The sequence below is a fragment of the Rutidosis leptorrhynchoides genome, chromosome 11 (genome assembly GCF_046630445.1).
Source record: "Rutidosis leptorrhynchoides isolate AG116_Rl617_1_P2 chromosome 11, CSIRO_AGI_Rlap_v1, whole genome shotgun sequence".
Taxonomy (NCBI): domain Eukaryota; kingdom Viridiplantae; phylum Streptophyta; class Magnoliopsida; order Asterales; family Asteraceae; genus Rutidosis; species Rutidosis leptorrhynchoides.
The window spans coordinates 129,318,169-129,331,853 of NC_092343.1; the positions used below are offsets into that span (position 1 = coordinate 129,318,169).

The 13,685-nt window shown below is 32.3% G+C and overlaps 1 protein-coding gene and 1 non-coding gene across 2 annotated transcripts in view; both read left to right on the top strand.

Annotated features, from left to right (window-relative positions):
• Positions 1–13,685, top strand: part of LOC139874939 (uncharacterized) — a 216,794-nt gene that overhangs the window by 144,423 nt on the left and 58,686 nt on the right. The window lies entirely within an intron of this gene.
• Positions 6,114–6,220, top strand: LOC139878967 (small nucleolar RNA R71). Its single transcript, XR_011769826.1, has one exon. It is a non-coding gene; the product is annotated as a small nucleolar RNA R71 (small nucleolar RNA).

A 13,685-nucleotide genomic window follows, 5' to 3' on the forward strand; every position in this document is an offset into this window, starting at 1 on the left:
GACTTTTCTAGATTTTTTGTCAACCTACAGTTGGTCTGGACGATAACTTCTTGACCTAAATCAAGAAACGCGTGTCTTTTTCGGAAGACTTTACTTCCTATAATGATGGAATTGATTCATCGTGTAGATCCATCTTTCTCATATATTTATATTACAGTAAACCGGGTAAAACTGATTAGTTTAGTCCAAAGCAAAAGTACCTGCAATAATCTTGTACAAAAATGTGTGATATATGTTTTAAATAACTTGGTAATTTTTCCCACACTTAGCTTTTATTTATGTTTTTCTTTGCCTTTTTATTCTCCGCCATTTCATTCTTAAATGAATTCTAGTATTTAAGGTTGTTTCTCAATTTTTGTCCTTTTTGAGGCAACAATAATTTCGTTTTTATCACCAAGTTTTATCGTTCATAAATATGTATAAACATGATTTTAAATTCATGTAATTGAAATTTTTTCAAATTTTCATAAAATTTGGCAATTTAAACTAAATGTATTAATAATATGTTTAACCGAAAGAATTTAATCCCTCCCCACACTTAAGATCTTGCAATGCCCTCATTTGCAAGAAATCAGTAAAAATTTAAATTCATGAGGGTGATTGGCGTAGAAAATGATTAAAATTTTACCAAAGTTTTCAAACATTTTGTTGATTTGTTTGTTTGAATGATAAATGGTGCACATCATTCATTCATTCCTTCATTTGTTATATCACTTTTGTTTTTCGTCTTGTCGTCAAAATTGGTAGCTTTTGCTGAACTTATTGCCAGTCTTTGAAAATGCGCTGTTTTACCCTGCTTTGTATATGACATAAACTACAAACATATATGCATATTTTTGAAGTTTGGTTTTATAACCCCACATTCAAAAATTTATAAAATCTAAAATCTAAAATGTTAGAAAACTAATAAACTATTACAATATCAAAATAAATATTAAAGAATATAAACTTTACAAATTACAAAAATTAAATAAAAATAAGAAAATAAGAATAAGAAAAACGATGGTTGATAAGGATACCAGTAGGGGTTCCATGGTTCGTGGTATGTGTCCTGATATGCTTGAAATGGATCGTATGTAGGAAACGGTGGTCTTGTATCTATAGTCCATGGAGGAAAGTTGGCCGGCTCGGTAGGTATGTAGTTCCTACCTTGGTAGGCTAAATGGACTTGGATTTGACGTTGATGGAAATCCCATGCCTGAAACTCATGTAGCCTAGCAGCTTCATATTCATTTTGAGCCATTAACCTTTGCATGTCTGTCATTTGGTTTCCTCCACCTACATTACCTTGCTCTTGATCCCGTTCTACCTGTGGATGTCTACCTTCATATGATAGTGCAACGTTACGTCTTTTCAATAAAACCTTTGCACCAGCATATACGCGTATATCAATTCTCCCGTGTTGTTCGGGTACTGCTACTAATTCTCTCCCACGAGTTCTATCCACATTGAGGTACTCAGCAATCAAGGTAATAAAAATACCACCTCTTATTATACTATGGTGCTGCATACCACTTACCATCACCGATAAATAATAACCCACACAATAAGGTATGTTCACGAAGCTCTGTGGGTCTCTAATACACATGAGGTAAAATAAATCATTTTCATTTACCTTATCTTTATTCTTACCTCGTTGTGTAATCGAGTTAGCTATAAATCTATGAATAACTCTAAGCTCAGCTCTATCAATATCGGTGTAAGAGTAATGTCCCCACGAAATCGATTATGGCTAGTCATTCTACTCCATAATCCATTCATATCAAAGTTCTCATCAACCCGTCTTCCATTAAATATTAACTGCCTACAATCATAAGATTCTAGTTCCTCAGGCGTATATATGTTCAAAGCCTGAGCCATCTCTAAAAGAGACATATGGCGCATCACACCGCCTAACAAAAATCTAATAAAACTCTGATCAGTTATATTAGATACCTGATCATTTATTTCTACTGTACTTAATAATTCTACACACCATTCCTTATATACAGGCCTACGTATGGTGAATAAACGTTCGCAATCGTTAAAGGTAGAATTACCATACCTTTGGTAAAGTAATTCTCTGATTAGTTCGGCCAATCCCACCGTCTCTAATGGATCCCAATCTATCACCCTGGGCACTTCAACCTCTTTAGGATGAAGAATGCTCAAGTTCCTCTGATATTTTGAATAATCTATCCAAAATTAGTCAAATCTTAAATTTGGGTGTAGATTCGCCTCTGTTATGTTCGTCAATGAGATGAATGGATGTGGTTCATATTGCCTGTACTGGTTGTTGATCTGTTGTTCGTCTTCATTCTCCGGAGGAGCATTAGAAGCTTGAGCTACGGATGATGATTCACCCCTTTCAGTCTGCAAAATACATTAAACACAATTTTTATGCATCCAAATATGCATTAGTGTTAGCAAAATCATAAATCAAAATAATTACAATGACATGTCTAAACAATATCAAACTTATACACATTTTCATATTTTTAACAATTCTACACTTTTTTCAAATAAGCTTATATGAAAATATATATAATGTTCATAAGCATTCAACTTCTAAAACATGTCAAAATTAATCATTATAGCAATTAAACGAGTTCCAAATGGCATTCATATCAAATTCATGCATTTTTGACTTAAAAAGTCAACAATTTTCTCAAAAATCATGCTTATGATCAAAGTTTGGATCATTTAGCAACCTAAACATGTTATACTACTTAATTTAGCATGAATTCACAACAAAAATCGGCCATAACCCCTTTATATCAAAAATCCCCAAATTGCTCAAGAACACTAACCCTAGATTTCTAAAAATTTTGAAGTTTAAGGCTTCAAAGCATGACAAATAACGTCAATCTAGGCTATACAAGCATAATATACAAACAATTTAACTATAAACAAGCTAGAAATCATCAAAATCAAATTAGGTAAAAATATGCTCAAGAACACTATAAATCCGAATTAAAGAGTGTAGTGTGTAGAAATTTACCCTTTTTCTTGAAAAACTCCTTGGTAGATATCTCCTCATCGTGTTTTTAGTGAAAAATTTGGTGATTAACGGTCAAAAATCGCGATTTGGGGTGTGTTTTTTCGGGTTTTTTCGCAGAAAAAAATAATGGAATGGGGAAGGGGACTGGTCTGTCGACCAGTTTATCCTTTTTGGAATTAGGTCTCTCCGCGATCGCGGAGAGATATACCCTCACTGCTCCGCGATCGCGGAGCAGTATTTTTCAGTATTTTTTTTTATATAAACCTTTACTTAATTAAAACAAATAAATAAATAATTTTAAAATTTTTTTTCCTTGGTATTTAGAGTGAGGTCGTTTCGGTACGTTCACCTAGTTCGTCCCTCAACAAAATTTCAAAATTTGTCATTTTAAAGCGATTGTTTTAAAAACAAAGATTTTTGGTTTTTTAATGTTTTTGGCATACTTTATATCAATAAGATTAAAAATAATAATAACAAAATTTTTCGTCCCTCCCTCGGGTAAAGCAATTTCGGTTCAAGACCTAGTGTTTAACTTACGACGAATTTTAAAAATCATATTTTTAACTTAATAAAATAAAGTAAATTTTGTTTTTAAAATTCACACAAAACTTTAAATTTAAAATGCATATTAATAAAATATAAATATTTTTAATATTTTTATACATTAAAATTTAAAAATTTAAAAATACTATATTAAAATAAAATAGTTATATATTAATTATAAAAAGAAGGAAAAATAAAAATAAAAATCTTTTTGGTCTTTTATCCCACTTTAATCAATCAAATATTAACAAAAATATACGTCCCTTTTAAAGTAATTTTGGCTATATTACCTAGTTTTACTCCTGACGAATTTTTGAAATATTTTTAGTTGATTGATTAAAGATATTTATACCTTGTGAATAAACGGTAAATTTCACAGTGATGGATTAAATTTTTGTATTGATATTAGTAATTTCGGTTTATTATACCTAATTTTAATGAATATCAATTTAATACTTTATAGTGAAAATTTAGCGTTTAAAAACAAAAGGTTAAAAGCATAAAATAAATAAAAACTTACCTTTGAAGCTTATTAAACCATGGCTGATATCAAATGCATGCTTCATCTTTAAAACCTAAAAAAAAAATTCAGAATGGGGGGAGAGGACTAGTTCTTTAGGGTCTGCTAGTAGAAAAGACCAATCGGATTCCATTCTCGGAACTACACGAAAACAGAATATCTAACTTCTAGATAGCATGAAATTATCTTTAAAACTTTTGAATCTCCCCACACTTAGTTAGCTGTGGTGTTGAAATCGTGATTAACTTCATCGTCAACTTCCATCAGACCATCATCAACATGCATATCTGTGATTTTTGTTTTAAGCCATTGGTCGGTTTCTTTTGTAATCATCACAAAATCAACTAATTTCTCTTTTTATTTTGATGATAGATTGGATACTAATCGGTTACATAACTTAAAGTTCCCCTTAATCCTAGCATTGCGAACTCGTTTATAAAGCTTTTTCATTGAACTGTTAATAACGAGGTCATCTAATTTCGTATCATTAATGGGGTTCTGTGTTTTCTGGTCATTATTAGGTATTACTTCATCTTCACCATACTTAGGCATTTTAACATTGTTAAGCACTACCGTTGGAGTTATTGGTTCAACGGCTTTGGTTGGTGGAGATCTAGACTTTCGACTCACAAAGGTGATCGATTTTTCACCATCATTAAGTGTCATTCTACCTTCTCTTACATCAATTAACGCCTTAGTTGACGCTAAGAATGGTCGGCCTAAAAGTAGAGGAAAGTTTGAGTCTTCTTCTAAGTCTATGATAACAAATTTGACTAGAAAGGTTAAATTACCTACTTGAATGGGTAGGTTGTCAGCAATTCCAACTGGGTGTCTAATGGTTTGGTCAAAGAATCGAACACTCATTTTTGTTGGACTTAATCCTCCTACATCTAACTTCTTATATAATGAAAGAGGCATAATACTTACACTTGTACCTAGATCTGCTAGTGCATTATACATGACACAATCACTAAGTAAACAAGAAACAATAAATTCACCAGGATCACCCGACTTAGGTGGAAATTCCGGTGGAATAGTATTCAATGGTTCTATTTTTATGGCTTTAGTTTCTTGTTCTTGCTTACTCTTCCTTTTTCTTTTCGAGGTATCACCAACACAAATTTTAGTACCTATTTCTTGCTCATATTAAACTTTTATTGGAAACGGAATAGGTGGTTTGTATGGTGCATATATTGGTTTTTCAAAACCTGGTGGTGGTGCTATTTCTTCATCGTCTGAAATCTTTTCCTCCTTTATTTCTGGTTTTTCAGAATTCGTTGAAACCATGTTAACATTTTCATTACGAGGATTTATTTCAGTATTACTTGGTAGCTTTCCTTGTTTCCTTTCACTCATCAGGCCCGCTAGAGTACCTACTTGTTTTTCTAGATTTAAAATGGAAGTTTGTTGAATTCTAAATGATTGATCAAATTTGTTTGGGTTTGAGATGCAATAAATTGTTTTTGAGATTCAACTAACTTTAATACCATTTCTTCCAGATTTGACTTTTTCTCTTCAGTTTGTTGTGGTTGTTTATATAAGCCTGGCCTTTGTTGATTGAAAGTGTTGTTTTGATTATTATTGTTATTGTTGGGTCCATTTGGATTGTAAAGAATGTTTTGACTTTGGTTTAGGTTTTGCCTTGGCTGTTGATAATTATTTTGATAATTATTTCCCTGCCTTTGGTTTATGTAGGAAACATTCTCACGTTGTTCCATCGTTTGCTCAACATTACAATCCTTCGTTAAGTGTGGTCCACCGCATTACTCACAACTGATTTGTATTGCGTGAATATCTTTAGTCATCTTTTCCATTCGTCTTTCAAAAGCATCTATTTTTACGGAAACGGAATCAAAGTTATGGCTAGAATCGGCTCTAGCCACTTTGGATGAATGTAAGATATCTTTCTCTTGGTGCCACTCATGTGAGTGGGAGGCTGTTTTATCAATAATCTTGTGAGCTTCAGTAGCGGTTTTCTTCATAATGGAACCACCAGCAGCTGTGTCAATATCTTTTCTTGTAGCGATGTTAACGCCTTTATAGAATATTTGAACTATTTGGAAAGTGTCTAATCCGTGTTGAGGACATCCTCTCAACATCTTTCTGAATCTTGTCCATGCCTCAAATAACGTTTCATTTGGATTTTGTGCGAACGTGGCAATTTCTCCTTGAAGTCTCACGGCTTTAGATGCCGGAAAGAATCTTTGAAGAAATATCTCCACTAAGACATCCCATGTATCAATTGCTCCTTCGGGTAATGATTCTAACCAATCTTTAGCTTCCCCAATTAAAGTCCAAGGGAACAACATAAGATAGATCGTTTCATCTTCAATTTCTCGGATTTTAAATAAAGTACAAATTCTATTAAAGGTTCGAAGATGTTCATTTGGATCTTCTTTTGATGTACCACCGAATTGGCATTGATTAGTAACCATGTGTATAATTTGTCCTTTGATTTCAAAATTTGGTGCAGTAACTTCTGATTGAGTAATGGCATGACCTTAGCCCGTACGTGTGGCTCTCATTCGGTCTTCCATAGTTTGAGGTTCTAGATCTTCCATATTTTGACTAGTTGAATCCGAATCACTAGAAGATTCTAATTTAATAGTTCCTTCTTCGACAAACTCCGTTTGAATAAATTATGGTTCAGGAGGAATGTTTAATAGTTCATGATCTTGGAATTGTCCCTGAATATCCTCCGGGTTCTCAATTGTGAAGTCGGGTTCAAAAAATGGATTATCAGAAATTTGAATTGAAGTACTTGTTCGACTGGATGATGATTTTAAAAATTCAATGGCAGCAATATTTGCTAGATGCCTTGATCGAGTTACAGGTGGTGAACGTACGAAAGGTGGTGAACGTTTTGCTCAGTGCATTCACTGAATATCTTATTAGTTATAAAAATAAAAATTATATAAGTTATCAAATTAATAGACTTTTCTGATTTTTCTCACGTTTCGAATAGCCAAAAGATGCAGCAGGTAGCCAGGACCCTTTAAATCGGAAGTCCACAACTCGCCACTAACAAATCCAACTATTACTACGAACCAGAAAATTTGGATGTCTATCAATTTAATTGCTTACAATAATTTTTCGCCAAAATTTAAAGAAAAATAAACAAAATTCTAGGTCCTAAAAACTAGAGCGTGAAAAAGGAAAAAGAAAAAGCGCGTCAAAAACCGTCGAAAAATAAAAATAAGAAAGAAAAACGTCGAAACTTAAAAAGTATACAAACTAAATAAAAAAAGTTTACGCCTAAAGGTATTAAAACTTAAAAATGCAAATCAATACGAAAAACGACAATTACTTAAAAAGCACTAAAATCTATAAATTTAAAGTGGCGTCGCAAAATTCTAAAGCGCCTAAATCTTAATTTTAAGAAAAAAGCACTTAAGGAATTTTACTGCAAAACTTATAAGTCTAGAAATAAAAATAACTATGGCAAAAACTATAACTTAAAACTAATTACGAACGATAATTATTAAAAATTACGAATTAAACGATAAAAATACAAATTATAACTAAAATGCTAAAAATACAAATTTTATAAAAATATTATTTTTATATTATTATTTTATAAAAGTATTAATTTTTTATAAAACTAATTACAAATTAAATTAAAATTAAAACTAAAATTAATTAATTTAATAATTAACCCTAATTAATATAATAATAATAATAATAATAATAATAATAATAATAATAATAATAATAATAATAATAATAATAATAATAATAATAATAATAATTAATTAAACCCTAATTCTGCAATTAATGAGTCTGTCAGAGACGGCTCCGCGTTCGCGGAGTTTTCTGCCTTTGAGGCTCCGCGATCGCGGAGCTCAATAGTATCCGATTGTAATTGGGCTGAAACAGTTCCGGCCCAGTTTGATTTTAATAAAAAATTGAATTGGGCTTCACTGGCCCAGTACGTTTTTAAATAAATTTTTTAAGATTTTAAGTTTTATAAAATAAAAGATATATAATTTATATAAAATAAAAATAAACTTATATTTAAAAACTTAAAATAAAATTATATATTAAAATTCTTAAAAATAAATATATATATTTTTGGATTTTTAGTTTTATATTTTATATTATTACAAAAAAAAATCTATTTTTACAAAATTAAAAATAAAGATTATATATTTTTATATTTTACAAAAATATAGCGTTTAACCGATTTGTCCCCGGCAGCTGCGCCAAAAATACTTGATGTGCAACGAGGTATATATAAAATATATATATAAATGCTTAGAAAATACTATTAATTACGCTACAATATACACAAGTTATTTAATTATTTATAGAATAGATATACCTAAACCTTGCTACACATTATAGGCAGTGTACCTAATCGTAGAGTAGTGTAGTTTTTAGTAAGTCCGGTTCGTTCCACATATATATATATATATATATATATATATATATATATATATATATATATATATATATATATATATATATATATATATATATATATATATATATATATATATATATATATATATAATTATTATTATAAAAGGGGGGTTTTTACCGTTTAACGACCGGTTTGTCAAATTTTAGTTTTAGCGATAAAGATAAATTGCGAGTAAATAAAATGGCTATAAAATATGAAATAAAAGTATTATGCTTATTTAAACTTCCGAAATCATGATGTTTGACATTTTAATTATATATTATTACCCCGGATTAATTGTTATTTGGCCTGGTTTATTTGATACGTCTATCTGGCTTTTGCCCATAATAGTCCATCGGTTATAAATATAAAGTGCGAGTGTCCTCGTCAAATTACCTTTATACCCGAAGTCAAATAGTCCAACTAATTAAGGATTTAAACTGTGACGCAGTTATCACTTCTGTCAACAATTACACCAGTTATCACTGTATATAATCCACCCCTGTTTTAATTAGATATGAATATTAATTTACCCACTTGATCAGTTTGAATACTCAATTACCCAACCCGAATAATTAATTAAATGATTATAATAGACTCCGTATGAACGTCACTAAATAGGACAACGATAATCATTATTTAATTATTAGGCTAATTAATTTGAAGATAGGTTCGACAGACTCTAATGAGTTGTCACTCGATTAGACAATACCCCCATCTATTAATAGTCCATAGTCCAATGTCCACAAGTCTCGTTCTTTGTCCAAACATTAATTATGGTCCAAAGTTCAATAATCCGGTCTTAATATTTAGTCTAACATCACGATTACTTCGGCTCAAATAAGCATAATAATAACTTAGTTACGAGACATTAAAGTAAAAAGGTTGAACATAACTTACAATGAGTATTAATCGCGTAGTGTTACACGGACAGAGTTTTGACTTACAAAACCTTAAAACATTTGTAACAATAACCTTATTATTGAAATTATCTTAACTTAAAATTATAACACAAATATAGATATAGAAATAGAGAAAGAAGAAAATTGAATTTGGATTCAATCTGGTGTCCTTGGATTCAGCAGAACTCGGCTGCTTTTATAGGCATTTCTGAATCCTGGCTGCTCCGCGATCGCGGCACTTTTGTGCCTTGGGGCTCCGCGATCGCGGAGGTCCCATTTCCAGCTGGTTGTTGATTTGGATCCTAGCTTGTCGACATAATATATATAATATAATATTTAAGTAATTATTTAAATATTATATTATATTCTCGTGCATAGTTGACTTGTACTTTCAGCTCCGTTGAGTCGTACGTTGATAGTTGGTTCATGTGTCGTTTCCGGATTTTCGAACGCTGTTTCGTATGCTTAGATATCTTGTACTTTGCGTTCCGCGACTTGTACTTTTGTCATTTTTGGAAGTTAATTATCAATAAATTGAACCACTTGAATTGTATCTTGTACATTTGAGCTTTTTTGTCATTTGCGTCTTTAAATCGTCAATTCTGCCTTTTGTCTTCACCTTTTATTATTTAAACGAATATCACTTGTAAATAGAACAATTGCAACTAAAAGCTTGTCTTTCTGGAAGGATAATGCTATGAAATATATGTTCGTTTGTAGCATTATCACTACCTCATCCTAAATAAAAAGGAAAACAAAATTTTAAATATAATCAATTAATTGTTTCATTAGTTAAAGGTTTTATAAAAAAAAAAAAAAAAACAGACCCGATGCGATCGCATGGGGTTTGCCCTTGGAACCCATGCGATCGCATGGGGACCAGGGGCAGGAGAGAATGATAAAACTCGCAGGCTCTGCTCTCTGCCTCATTCACAATACACACACACATACGCAATTCAACTCAAAATACTCCCAAAAATCTTCGTTTTTCAACCAAAATTCGCCAAATTTGTTGCTACAATCCGCTCTAAACATGCCTTTCCTCGGATTTGAAAAGAAAAATGTAACGATTTCACCCATAAACTCTTTAAATTCTCAATTTTAGTGATTATGTCAACTAATTGCACTAATTTATATTTGATGATTTCTAGCTTAATTATAGTTAAATTATTCATATATTATGCTTGTATAGCCTAGATTGATGCTATTTGTCATGATTTGAAGCCTTAAACTTCAAAATTTTTAGAAATCTAGGGTTAGTGTTCTTGAGCAATTTGGGACTTTTTGATATAAAGGAGTTTTGGCCAATTTTTGTTATGAATTCATGCTAAATTAAGTAATGTAACATGTTTAGGTTGCTAAATGATCCAAACTTTGATCCTAAACATGACTTTTGAGCAAGATTGTTGACTTTTCAAGTCAAAAATGCATGAACTTGGTTATTTTGATATGAATGCTATTTGGAACTCGTTTAAATTGTTATAATGATTATTTTGACATGTTTTAGAAGATTAATGCTTATGAACATTGTATACATTTTCATATATGCTTATTTGAAAAAGTGTAGAATTGTTAAATTTATGAAAATGTGTATATGTTTAATTGTGATTAAACATGTTATTGTAATTGTTTTAATTTGTTATTTTGCTAACACTAATGCATTATTTGGATGCACAAAATTTTGTGTCTAATGTGTTTTGCAGAGATATACAGATACTGATGGTGGATCATCTTCTAGACAAGCTGCTCAACAACCAGAGCCAGAGCCAGAACCACAACCAGAGCCACAACCTAAACCACAACCTGAGCCACAACAAGAGCAGCAACATTATGATCAACACCTGCCATACCATGAACCCAACCCAGAATTCGCTAACGCTTACAGACAGTTCCAACCTCACGAGTTAATAGTACACCCACTTGTTCATGAACAGGAATTACATCCCAATCTCAGATTTAAATGATATTGGATAGATTACCCGAGGTACCAACGCAACAAACACAAGCTTTACACGAAAAATGTGGAAGTACCAAGGGTAATAGATTAGATACCTTTGGAAGCGGTTAACCTAGCCGGACCGGTTAGGAATTTTGCTGATTCAAAGGTATGGAAATTCTTTGTTTCATGATTGGGAACGTTCGTTTACCACACGTAGGCCGGTATATAAGGAGTGGTGCGTTGAATTTATGAGCACTATTGTAATTAATACTGATGTATCTGTGTTAGAAGATAGAAGTTTTCTTAGATTTTTGCTTAGAGGTAGGATGTATAGGATGTCCCTATTGAACATGGCTAGGGCCTTGCTCATTTACACCCCCGCTGATTTATTATCACCTGATTGTACAACTTTGATTTATGAAGGTGATAGGGTAGATAGAAATTTTGACGCTAATGCCATTTGGAGGCGAATGTCAAAATTTGATGTGTTTAGGAGGGGTGGAAAACACTCCTATTTAGATATTGACAGAGCAGAGCTTTGCGTGATTCATAGGTTTTTAGCGAACTCGATTACACAACGGGGTAAAAATAAGGAAAAGATTACTTTACATGATCTATTTTACCTTAAGTGCATTCGAGACCCCAGAAGCTTTGTTAACATCCCCTACTGCATTGGTTATTATTTGGCTAAAGTAGTATAAGGTATACAGGAAGGCGGTATAATCGGGGGTGGTATATTTGTCACTCTAATAGGAGAGTATTTGGGTGTAAATAGGTATCAAGGGGGTCCAATGATTGAGGTTCCGGAACAAACCAAACCTATAGGCCTTTCGGTTTATCAGGGGGCACTGGTACTGTCACGGAGACAGAATAGGGCAGTACAATATCAGGGTAGCAGGCCACAAGTGGAAAGGGGCTCAGATGAGGAAATGGAGGAAGCAGCTGATATTAAGGAAGTTGTAAGAGATAGTTATATTGATGTATATCAGCGTATAGAAGAGTTGGAAATGAATGCCGAGAGTCGACATAATCAGTATGTACAGTGGAGAGCTGCAGATGAGTACGAGCAATCGAGGCAGCGACAACATGATAGATGGGATGTTCATCAGCACCAAATCATGAGCCATCTATCATAACAGGTACCACAGAACTACATTCCGACTCAACCTGCATACTATCCACCATTTCAGCCCGATATGAGACCACCCTACGCCCTTTATGACCCAAACCAAGCCTACCAGGACACGTATCACCAACAATGGAACCCGGAAGACAACATGAACTGAAACCTGAAATGCCCCATTCATATCGATTATAAACGTTTCATATTTATTGGTTTCATTGTGAGATTTTGACCTCTATATGAGACGTTTTTCGAAACCTGCATTCGTTTTTAAAACAAACCATAACCTTTATTTATTCGATAAAGATTTAAATGACATAATATAGATTATCAATCAATGATAATCTATAAATACATATTTATCCCACGATCATTACAAATATATTACAACAATTTATAACTCCGAATGCAGTTTTTAAACAATATTATACAAGCATGCTGACTCCAAGTCATGTCTTTTAAATAGCATGCTACAGCGGAAGTCTTTAATAATCGCCTGAGAATAGACATGCTTAAAACGTCAACAAAAATATGTTGGTGAGTCATAGGTTTAACCTATATAATAATTCATAATAATAGACCACAAGATTTCATTTTTCATAAACATCATACAGGCATTTTGAAATCTGCATAAAAATCATTCATATGGTGAACACCTGGTAACCGAACTAACAAGATGCATATAGAATATCCCCCACATACAGGCATTTCGCAATCTGGATGCTATATACCGGCCGTCGCAATCAATATATATCAATTGAAGTACTAAAGCATTCGTAACCCGAATGGGACGTGTCAAGGTCCATAGATCTATCTTTAGGATTCGCGTCAATTAGGGGCCATTTCCCTAATTCTTAGGCTACCAAGCTAACAAGGGGCGATATTCGGTATTCGTAATTCAACCATAGAATATAGTTTCAAGTACTTGTGTCTATTTTGTAAAACATTTACAAAACTGCATGTATTCTCATCCCAACAATATTATATAGTAAAAATGGGACTATAACTCACTTGCACAGATTTTCAAATCGTTGAAAATTAGACTTGGCCACGGATCGATTCACGAACCTATAACAAATATATACATATATATCAAAGTATGATAAATATATTCAAATCATATTTTTATTTACGTGTTGATGATTTAAGTTGTCAAGTTAGCAGTCCAACGTTAGTAGTCCAATGTTAGCAGTCCAATGTTAGTAGTCCATATATATAGTTCAATATATCACCCTGGAATAATCAAGACGTATTGTAAATATAATGTCTAAGACTC